The following is a 12,450-nucleotide window of genomic DNA, read 5'->3' as shown; positions in this document are numbered from 1 at the left end:
AGAGATATTTCTTTATAACTATACACACCAGGGTGGATGATTTTTCCAGAGACATGGCACCTGTAGTGATCTCAGAAAACTGGCCAAAGATGCCTCTTTTTACAATATATTTCTGAACTTACACTCAGGCTTACTCCATGCTTCTCTCTCTGTTTAAATTTTGGGCCACAGTTAGCAGTAGTCAGGACTTACTTCTGTCTCTGTGCTCAGGGATCATTCTTGGAGAGTTTGAGAGTGATGGGGATAGAACCCAGGTTGGCTACACACAAGGCGAGTGCCTCTCGAGTCCCTTCTGTCCTTTTACTAATTTGTTTTGTTGGACTTACTGCTTTCAACTATGATAGAAATAGAAATGCCCAAAATATGTGTGATTCCTTGTCTTTCTGAAAGATCCAGAAATGAAAGTCCAATTCAATCTGTTTAGATATCTATAAGAATGCAATAGGACCAAGATACCTAACAACTTCCTGTACTTCACGTGGGAACATTAGTTTCAAAAGTTGGTAGAATATGAAAGATGGAAATCAATCTAGCTGCTACCCCATCACTTCTTTCTCACCTCTTAGTCACCAACACACCCATCCCTCAGATCACCCTCCTCACAGGACTTGGTGTTCTTTCTCCTCCCACATAACTATCTCATGGTTGTGATTTAATAAAAGTCTTCAGATCTGGACAGGCAGTACATTGGTTAAAGCAGTTTCTTTGCATGCAATCAGTCCTGGCTCAAATCCCAGGCACCACCTCTGGTCCCCTGAGTACTACCAGGAATGATCTCTGAGCATGCCACATGTGGTCGCAAACCCTCCTGGCCTTGAAACTGTCTTCCTCACTATGCTGAATGTATGAGTAGCAAAACTGGGTTTTTTAAAATAATAGATGAATATACCATGAAAGACTTTTGCTAATATTTATTGAGTTGATGAGTCAGAATAGGACAGAAATATTTTGTCAGTATGCAAAATACTGCTACTGTCACTTAACTGACAACCACTGTTCCACAGGTGTAAAGGACTAAAACTCACTGTTCTAGAGGGTTCTGGAATTCAGAAAATATGAGGTCTTCAGGGAAATCAAGGTGAGAAAGGAAAATACAGGAATTTCAAGGCGTAGCTTTGACCCAGTAAGTAGAAGGCTCTCTAGTGGCCCACCTGCTCTCTAACAGAGAAGAAGCCTCCCAGGCCCAGATGCTAGCTGCACCTGGAGTTCCTGAAACCTAAAGACATTCTGTGTTTGTGGTAGACCTCTGGACAGTCTTAGTAGCAGGGCACAGAGGTGCAGGTATTACAAAGTTCCCAAGAACATTCTAGTATACTGCCAAGGTTAAGTACCATGAGATAAAATAATATTTAAGGGTATTTCTGTCAAACTAGTCTCTAATTTTTTGTTGTTGGTCCAATTTTCAAAGTGCTTAGTTTTTTATTAGTTTATGTTCTGTGCTGCTTACAAATACTACTGCAAATTTCATGAAAATCTTGTGAGACAAGAATTGTTACTGTACTTCATAGTTTGGGTGAAAATACCCACAATTCAGAGATACCAAGAATGATGTGCTGCCAATGAATGACTGTTCCTTTCTCCCCACATCCACACTAGCACTAGTTGTTCTTGTTATTTTTGATATGTGTCAGTCTCCATGGTGTGAGATGATATTTCATTGTGGTTTTGATTTGCATCTCCCTGATGAATAGCAAGGTAGAGCATTTTTTCTTATGCCTTTCGGCCATTTGTATTTCTTCCATAGAGACGGACTGGGGGTGGGGGGTGGAAGGAAGGAAATTGATGACATTGGTGATGGGAAATGCACACTACTGAAGGGACAGGTGTTGGAACATTGTGTGATTGAAACCCAATCACAGCCAACTTTCTGTATATCTCATCGTGATTTAATAATTTTTTTTAAAAGAATGATGTGCTGCTTGAAGGCCTCAGAGTGGCCTCGATTCATCATGCCCACACCAAGTCGTGGGCTCTTTCTGCCAATCAGAATGTTCTTCAGAGGTTCCCTATCTGCTTTGAGTAGAATCCCAAAAGCTAAACACACCATTCACAGCTAACAGATCACACTGAGTGTCCCATACACTTCGCCATCCATTTCTTATGGAAGACTCCCCTTTTCTACTTGAATTATTTTTTTAAAGAATTGAGAATTTGATTTTTCTGGTCTGCTATGATAGGAAGCAGCCTGATCTCAGCCAAAGGCACCTCATATTCCACCAGCTGGATGAACTGAAAGGACTGGTATTGGACCTGTTCTACTCTGTTCCTTTCTAAAGAAAGCAAATTGCTGAAAAGTATATTAAGCTAACAGAATGAGGGTCTACAGAATACTTCTCTTACTCTTTTCATATTCACATTTTGATTTAAGAATGACAGCAGAGGGGCAGGAGAGATAGTACAGTAGATAGGGTGGCTTGCCTTGCACATAGCTGGCCTGGCATCCCAGCTGGTTCCCCAAGCCTTCCAGGAGTGATTCCTTAGAACAGAGCTAGGAGTAACTCTTGATCACTGCCCAGTGTGGTACCCAAACCCAAACCCAAACCAAACCAAAAGAATAACAGCGAAGAGGAGCAAGGCTTTACAACTTGAACACTTCAATCATCTTAACACACCAAACAAATCTTTTTGATTCAAATACGATATGATTTACTGGTTGACTCAATTTATTTTTAATTTATTTATTTTAATTTATTTACATAATTTATTTCTTTTTTGTTGTCTCCCCCTTTAAACTAATTTATCATTTTTCAGGAGCTTTGCCTCAGACCTCTATATTCTACCACCCTACCCTCTGAGTGGCCCCCTACTCATTCTTCTTATGCCCACCCATCATTTCCCTTCTATAACCAACAAAGTTTTCACCAAAACCTAGGGGTTGATGGCTAAAGGGTATGAAGTAGCGAAAATAATAATATACCTCTCGAAGGGGGCTGTGGTTGTTTTACAAAATAGCCACAACTGTGTCTGGTCAAGGATCTCACTCTCAAGGAAGATGAGCTGACTCGTGACTACAGAGAGGGCGTCTGTCTCAGGCACCATAACATCCAGCTCCCCAGGAAGTGAAAGGAGAAGCCCAGCTGCACCCGTCAGAATCCGTGATAATACAGCTGTGAGCAACAAACATTTGTCTGGCACGAATCAATCTGGACTCTCCTGCAGTTTGCTTTGATGGTCTCCACCATCGTGTTGACTAATGATGAAGTCATGGTTTGTGCCTCCAACTGACTAAAGGAAACACCATGTCAAGCAAAACGCAAACTGCTTTCCTGTACTTTACTGAGGTTGTTTATTGACTCTGTTTATTAGAGCCCTTTCATAGCCACCTATTAAATGTTTAGACTCACTGCTTAAATATCTAGCTGCATAACAAGAAATTAGTCCTATCTGTTAGTCTCAAGGTACTTTGCTCCTTAAAGAATTGTACTAAAGTGAAAAGAAAGCAAAAAGCTAAAATACTACTTATTATGGCTGATTACAGATGTGCTATTAGATATCCTTTCCCTAGAGTAAGTCACATAAATCTAATTTTAAGAGATGTCACCTCTGGAAGAATCTATACATTTCATAAGTAGTTAAACAAAAGGATAAAAAGATAAATAAGTTAAAAAAATACAACCTGGAAAGAAGTTCAGGAATTACATGATATTTGATTTGCTTGGGAAAATTCTCATTTGCCACCTTCAATATGATAATTTGAAATTAATTTTCTTATATTAGACAAATAATTCTCACTTAGGTCCTCTTCTTCCAATTATATTGTTCAAGATAAGGTACTAGACCTTGTCTCTGAGGCCTAGGACTGTTCCTCTCCAAGTGAATTTCTCTAGAGAGAAAAATATCAAACTTAGACTTGGTAAGAAAAACTTACCTGAAACCTGTTTTCTGCAAACATGCTTTGTACTATAGTTAGTTTCTGTAATAGCCCCAAATTTTACAGGCTACCCTGGTCTCTTTTCCCATCTTCCCAATTACCACCCCGACCTTTGACACACATGCACATACTGAATATTTGCATCTTATGAAGATTATGGGTTTTTGTTCTTAATTCTTTTCTATATTAATAAAAATTTCTATGTAATAATGCTACAGTAATAAAAAGAGATTGTAACTGTGATGAACACAACTGGGAGAACAGAACAGAATCCATAATGAGACTCATACAAATAGGGCATCTGATAATTAAGTAATGTACAAAGGTGAGTCAATAGAAAAAAAGATAGTTTTTCCAAGAATGATGAGACAGCATCTTTCTGGGGAGCAAAAGGGAGTGCCAGCTAATAACAATAGCCAGAACCTGGTAACAACCTTAGTGCCCCCAAATAGATGACTGTATAAAGAAATTATGTCCATCTACACAATGAAATAGTACAATTCAACAGGAAGAATGAAATTTGCTTACAAACAGATGGACATCGAGAATTTCATGCTGAGTGAAAAACATCAGGAGAGGGACAGACATAGAATGTTTGCACTCATTTGTGGGATATAAAAAAAAAACAAAGTATGAGACAATTACTCAAGGATAACAGAAATGAGGGCCAGAAGGACTGGCCCATTGTTGGAAGCTTGTCATAAGTAGAGAGAAGGGGGAGAGGGAAATTAGGATAGAGAAGAGACCACAATGACAATGACAGTTGGAAATAATCATTCTGAACAAGAATTGAGCACTGAAGACAGGCAAAGGGATGTACATGATAACCTTATAGTACTTATACTGCAAACCATAATGACCAAAATGAGAGAGAGAGAGAGAGAGAGAGAGAGAGAGAGAGAGAGAGAGAGAGAGAGAAAGTGTCTGTCATAGAGATGGGCTGGGGAAGGCGGGAATGGAGGGAAATTGGGGCATTGATGGTACAAAATGTGAACAGATGAAGGGACGGGTATTGGAACATTGTATGACTGAAACCTAATAATGGATAAGTATGCAACTGTTTATCTCAGGGTGATTTAATAAAAAATATTTTTATAAAAAGAAAAGAAAGGGAATGCCAAGCCGAGCATTGCTCAGTTTATTCCTGGCTCTGAACTTAGGGTTGGGAGGGTCTTGAACACTTTAGTGGTGATGAGGGTAACGCCAAGATCATAAATGTCAATACCGCTATAGACACATTACCTAACACAATAATTTTTTGAAAAAACAAAACAAAAAATAAAACAAAATGCTGTGCACCCCATAAAAAGCATGTTGCCAGAACTCTTGTCACATACATTTTTAAAAAAAGAGCTTCACTCTTTACAACAAACACAAAAAATTTACTCAAAACAGATCAAACAAATGTTTGATGGGAACACCTGGACATATTAAACATAAAACTATAAACTTCTAGGAAGAAACAGGGAAAACTTTATTGTGTTAAGTTGGGCAAAGGCAGTTTAGATGTTGCCAGTTATCACACCCAAATCTGATCCAGAAAACAATAAAAATGATACATGGTAGAGCATCAAAATTAAAATATTCTGCTCTTCAAATGATGCTGTTCAGAGAATATTAAGAAGGACTGGAGACAACATACAGGAGTTGCCTTGCATGCAATTGTCTCTGATTTGATCCCCAGCACCACGTTTCTCAAGCACTGCCAACAGTGACTCCAGAGTTCAGAGCCAAAAGTAGTCCTTGATAGGACAGGAGAGATAGTACAGGGGGTAAGGCACTTCCCTTGCATGCAGGCCTGGGTTTGATCCCCAGAACACCATCAGGGTCGGTCCCATGAAATGCCAGGAGTGATTCCTGACCACAGAGTCAAGAGTAAGCTCTGAGAACTGTTGGGTGTGATCCAAAAGCAATAATAACAAAAAGAGTAGCCACTGAACACAAGTGGGTGTGGTCCAATCCCTGCCCCCAAAAAGATAATGATAAGCAACCCACACAACAAGCAGAAAAAGTATCAGTGAAGCAAAAAGGAACTTATGTCCAGAAAACAGTTTTCTAAGCTCCACAACAAAGACATGGTAAGGGAGTAAGAAATGGCCCAAACCATCAAGGAACTGCAAATCAAAAAAATAATGAGATATTACCTGCCACCACAAAGACTGGCAGTCATCAAAAAGAACAACAATAACCAGTGTTGAGGAGGATATAGGAGAAAAGAGACTCCCATTCACTTATGGTAGGAATGTCAGCTGTCAGCTTTACGGAAAACAATATGAGTATTTTTTAACAACCTAAGAATTACACAAGATTTAACAACCTAAGAATTAAACAAGGAAGAGCAATTCTCTTCCTTGGAATATACTCTAAGGACTCAAAAGCGCATAAAAGACATCTGCACTGCTATGTTCATTGTAGCCCAAACAATAGCCCAAGTATGGAAACAACCCAAATGCCCACTAACAGATGACTGGACAAAGAAACTATGGTACATAATACACAACAGAATGCTACTCAGTCATAAGAAAAGATAAAGTCATGCAATTTGCGACAAGGTGGATGAATCTGGAGAGCCTGATGTTGAGGGATAGGAACAAACTCAGAACGATCTCTCTCATGCGTGGGATATAAGGAAACTTCATAGGGGAATACCAAATACTCAAAGGCAATATAAACAAAGAGCTGGAGAATTGGTCTTCAGCGGGCAGCCTTGCACTGGGGAAAGGGAGCAGGGATAAGTTAGGGAAAGGGACACGAGAACAATGGGGGAGGGGGAAAGTGCTTCCACAGAGGCACATTGTGGGGAGGGAGGGAAACTTGGTGGAGGGTAGTGGACACTAGTGAAGGGATGGTGGTGGAATAATACACCACTGAAACTCAACCATAGATATCTTTGTAATTCATGATGATTCAATTAAAAAATTTTTTTAATGGTCAAAGGTAACAAAACTAGAGTACTGGTCTACTGAACTAATCTTACCATGGTACGGAAGGATGAAGGGTTGAGTGTGGGGAGGTGACACACTGGGGAGAGAAATGGACACTCAGCAAAGGGTGTGATGCTGGAAAGCTGTATGCATGAAGGCCAATAATTAACAATATTGTGAATCATGGTGCCTTGAATAAAAGCTGAAAGCAAAATAAAAACTCAGCAGAAGTAGGCTGATACAAATACATTTCACCAAACAAGATGACACACACAAAAAACTTAATAGATACTTGGGATATAGTATGTCTCAACTGATAATAACTAAGCCATAGCCTAAAAGTGTCACTCTTTAAGAAAAAAAAGTCATTGGGTCAGCCTTACTGAGACATAATCACACATCATAAAACCTGCCTTTTGATAACTGTCAGTATTGTCAGAGATTTATGCAACATCACAAGTCTATTATTAATTCCAGAAAATTCCATCATTTGGGGAAAAAAATCCACATCCATGAGTGGTCACTTCAATTTCTTCTAGTCTCTGATAAAACAAGAATCTACTTCCTCTCTGAAAATTTGCCTACTCTAGATATTTAATATAAATGGGATTGTGTAATAGCACCTTTTGTGACTGGCTCCTTTGAGTTAGTGCAATGTCTTTAAGGTCCATCAAGATCACTGCGTGCGTTAGTTCCCCATTCCTTCTCTTGGCTGATGAACATTCCATTGTACAGACATAGAAATAGCCATTTATCAATTCATAATTTGATGTTAGATACTTAATATTTTCCACCTTTTGGCAATGAGAAATAGCTGCTATGAACAGCTTGGTACACGCTTCTGTTTGGTGCTAAGGTTTGCTGAATGTTTTTTTCTGTCTATGAAGATGACTGTTTAGTTTTTTCCTTTATTAACTCGGGATATTATCTGGAGATGGATATTAAGTCCACCTTGCATTCCAGGTATAAATTCCCTCTTTTCAGTCTGCATAATTTTTTATATGTTGCTTTTTTCTGTTTGCCAGTTTTTGTATCTATACTTACGAAGTATGCTATATATATATATGTATATGTATATATATATTCATGTTATGTCTTTGTAATGAATATCTTCCACAATTTGGACCCAGGTTTTTAACCCAAAATTAATCCAGACAAAGAAACCAAGAAACAATGCCAAAGTCAACTGAAAGAAATCACTGGAACTTTTGATGATTATAGAGTAAGAGATACTGGACTTACCCTTCCATGCAACTAGAAAGGCATATGAAATTCTTTTCCTTAAATTGGCTAGCAGGCAGTCTGGCAGTACTATTCTGCCCAAAGTCTTTGCAGACCTCATCATGAGAACAGAGAATCATCTAAGAATACAGCAGTTTCACCATATTGATAAGACAGATAAGACACAGAGGCTGAGATGACTGTGGTTTCAGAACTTAGTACCAGGAGCAGAGAAAGAAATGAGATATAGAAATCTGCAGGGCAGCCTCAGGAAGCTTGCCTGAATAATTCCCTAAGCTGAGTGTACATGAGATTGGGTAAAGGACCAGGTAATATGTTTGCTGGATAATTCCCAGAACTCATAAAGAATAAGGGACATTTTCATTCTTCTTAGACATAGTGGAAAGAATAATTAAATTCCCAGAACCCATAAAGGACTCGGTGACATTTAAAAATTCTTCTTAGATTGGAAAGAATAACTGTTGAATAATGGGACATTCAGTAAAAGCTCTAGAAGGAGTTCAATTTATTAATCTTAGTAAAGTTTACTATCTTACTAAAAAAACAAATCAGTTCTGACATAACTTCAAAGTAAGCGCAGAAAGAGACAAGTTATATAAGTGGTTTAAATAATTGTTAAGAAAAACAATAGCCAGCACTCTTTAAAGAAAGAAAACAAAACCCATGAGTCCAACAAAGCAATTTTCACAAAATGTACTTTCAAAAATTAAAAGATATGCAAAAAAGAAAAAAGAGAAATACTTTAAGAAACAATTGTTAATATTTTCCAACTTTGATGAAATTGATAAATTCACATATCCAACTGCAAACTCAGATCCATGAATTCCAGTAAACTCCAATTAGAAGAAAAGAAAACTATACAGGTGCCTATCATAATAAAATTGCTGAAAACCAGTAAAAATAGAGTATCTCAAAATCAAAGAAAAACTCTATGTGCAGTAACACAGACAATTGATTTCTCATCAGGAATAGTAACACTGTAGTACTGTCCTCCCGTTGTTCATTGATTTGCTCCATTGTGAGACTTGTTTGTTGTGTGGGCAAGATACTCTCGGTAGCCTCTCCGTAGCTTGCCAGGCTCTCAGAGAGAGGCGGAGGAATCAAGCGTGGGTCGGCTGGGTTGGCCACGTGCAAGGCAAACACCCTACCTGCTGTGCTATCACTCCAGCCCATCAGGAATAGTACAAGTCAGAAAAAAAAAAGTAATGCACCTTTAAAAAGTTAAAAATTTTTTTTAAAAAAATCAAATTAAAAAGTGTTGGATCAGAATTCTATATCCAAATTCTAAATCCTATATTGTGAAAGCAAAATACTTTAATTTAAAATTTGAAGAAAAACCAAAGAATTTTCAGAGAAACAAAAGTTGAGAGGCTTTATTACTTCAGGGCTTTCATGACTGGTCATATATCTTAAGAAACCCAGAATTGGTGAATGTGAAAGTAAATTTTAAAAAATTTTGTTACATCATTTAAAGACAATTTCAAAAACACAGTTAAAGGGTTCTGTGGTTGAACACTTGCCTTGAATTTGTAAGGGCCTAGCTTCAATCCCTATTACTGCCAAAAAAGAAAAGCAAAAAAGCATTTTGAAAACAAAAGCACTAGCAGTGTCTGTGAGATTAGGGAGCAGAGTGCAAGGGTCGGGTTGGAGTGAAAAGACGTCTTGAATATATGACCTCAGGTTTGATCCCTCATGCACATGGTCCCTGTGAACATCACCTGGGTATAGTCCTGGAATCTCTGTAGAGCCAGGCATGAGCAGCAAATCAGGATCAAGACTCAGGATTATTACCAGGCCAACTCTACCTAGGAGTTCTCCCAGGGTCTTGGGAACAGCTGGGAATGCCCTCTTCCCACAAAAATTTTAAAAAATAGAATAGCAATGTACTGTGGGTATGTACTATATGTAGCAATAAATGACTGCATAAAGGATGGAATGATAAATAAAATTATTCTCCATTATGGCGGCTGCATTATAAAGTAACAATATTATTTCATGATAGATTGTGTAATGCATATTGCAAATACGAAAGCAATCAATGAGGTGGAGCTAATTCTAAAAATAAGATAACAAATTAAGTACTCTGTTCATCTACAAGAAGGCATAAAGAGAAAAAATGATCAACAAAGAACAAAAAGACCCAGGTCAGATTAAGTAGAACACAAAAATCAAGATGGTAGATATAAATCCAACCATATCAATAAATCATTAAAAGCTGAACATCAACAACCAATGAGAATCAATAGGAGAGGCATGTTGTATTATGTTTATATAAAAGTCCAGAGTAGGAAAAATTAATTTTTAAAATTAATACTGGTTTTCTGGAGCTAAGATGGGTTAAGCAATAACTAGACATGAGAAATCTTCTAGGGTTGGGTGATGGTCACATGAGTGCACTAACTGATACATAAATGGATACATTTTATTAGTTGTAAGTTATAGGATACAAAAAATTTATTCTCCAACAAAATTTTTGTAAATTGCCAATAATATCTTAATTGGAAAATAGAGATTTAGATCCAAGTAGCCTGGAAAGAAACATTTTATTCTTTCACTCATTCACCATGCCAATTCCTGTCCACTAAGTTCTCCGTTCACAATAATTTTCCAAAATCAGGCACTGTAATTTTGAAAAGTTCTCATTTTAAATTGATATATTCTTGGAACAACTTTTTTCCCTCTTTTTTTTTCAGCCACACCTGGCAATGCTCAGGGGTTACTCCTGAAGGTGCTCACGGGATGTGGTGCTGGGGATCAAACCTGGGTGGGCTGCGTGGAAGCCAAGCATCCCTCCTCCTGCTGTACTGTCATGCCAGCCCCAGACTGAAACCATCTTGGAACAAACTGTTGATTACTTAGAAATTAACTTACCAAGAAATGCCTGAGACATAGCTAATGGCACTACTCTTGGTGAGTATAGGACAAGTCAGACACAGGTATTTGACCTGCTCTTCTCTGCAGAGAAAACACTTACCCTTACCTGAATAGACATGTTATGCCATTACAAGCCGAATTTTGGGAGCAAGACAAGGTACCTAAACAACTAATTTGAGACTTTATCTAAAAGGATGGGTAAGAATAAGCCAAAATATTTTGAAAAATCAAGTAAGAGGGTACTATGCCAACCAAACTGCAACACAGAAAGTCTAGAATTAAAGCAGTATAGTACTAGGTAAAAGAAAAGACAAAATTCTGAGCACTATAATATGTATAGATGGAAATACCTTCAGCAAAGTCAGACTGTATTCATGACAAGCAAAGGGCCAGTTTGTTTAATGAATGATGTTGAGGTAACTGAACACTCATCTAGAAAAATAAGTAAATAAAACTCAGGTCTCACCTTTCAATTACACATAAACAATTTTTCAACCAGACTCAAGATTTAAACAAGACAATAAAGGTACTGAAAGAAAATGTTTAAGAACCACTTATATAATCTTTAAAGGGTTTCTTTAAAGATGACAAGAAATCCAGAAGCCATTTAGAGAAACACAGAAAGATATCACAACATATAAACTTCAAACTTAGTATTCCAAACAACTGCTTTAATAAAGCTTTTTAAAAAGCAAAGAACAAGTTAATACTATCTGAACACACTAAAGAAACAGAGATTAAGATACTTACCACAGAAAGAGGTCCTTTAAATAAAACAATCATCCTACAGCATTTTTGGCAATAGCCAAGTAAAAATGTAAATATCCTTCCTTTAAAAATCCATTTCTAAGTCCTATCCAAACAGAACATCTACCATATGTAGAAAAAAACGTTTTATTTCTCCAAGGTCTTTTGTTCCAGAAGCTCATATAATAGGAGGAAATGTATAAATCACTTTGAAGTAAATGATGGATAAATTAAACTATGACACACTGATGCAAGAGTGTTCTACTCAGCTATTAAAATAAAATAAGACGACCTATACACACTGAAATCAAAGTGTGACATCTCATTTTATACACTGTGATCTCGCTTTTATTTTTAAATGTAATACAGTAGAAGTCTCTTAGCTGACTCAATTAGGACCTTTTGTTAGTTAACTGAAAAAGAGGTAAAGCAGTAAAGGGTACTTTTTAATATTTTTTTAAGTTTGAAAAATATATACATTCATTCTGTAGGCTTGGATATAGAGCCAAAACCTTTAATTATAAGTTCACTTGCCTTCCTAATTAAACCTATACTCCTAAAATAGTGTTTAAGATTTCTGATTTCAGTTTCTTAGAGTAAATGAAGATGTAAATAAATTTGCAAAGAAATCCAAGTGCACCCTCTACCCACGTTTATATTTTTCCCCAATCATTTGTAACTAGTCTTGCCCATTCCTAATTGCAGTTTGTCTTCATATCTAGTCCTTAAGCAGAGCTACTCAAAACATTAGACTTAATTTAAGTAGAAACAGTAATTTCCTTTCACACTCTC

The 12,450-nt window shown here is 37.3% G+C and overlaps 1 protein-coding gene across 1 annotated transcript in view; it reads right to left on the bottom strand.

The window, feature by feature from the left end:
- The window catches only part of ALDH1A2 (aldehyde dehydrogenase 1 family member A2), an 89,377-nt gene that overhangs the window by 19,815 nt on the left and 57,112 nt on the right, over positions 1-12,450 (bottom strand). The window lies entirely within an intron of this gene.

Source organism: Sorex fumeus, unplaced genomic scaffold, assembly GCF_029834395.1.
Source record: "Sorex fumeus unplaced genomic scaffold, SorFum_2.1 ptg000081l, whole genome shotgun sequence".
Classification (NCBI taxonomy): Eukaryota; Metazoa; Chordata; class Mammalia; order Eulipotyphla; family Soricidae; genus Sorex; species Sorex fumeus.
This window is presented reverse-complemented; position numbering and strand designations above follow the sequence as displayed.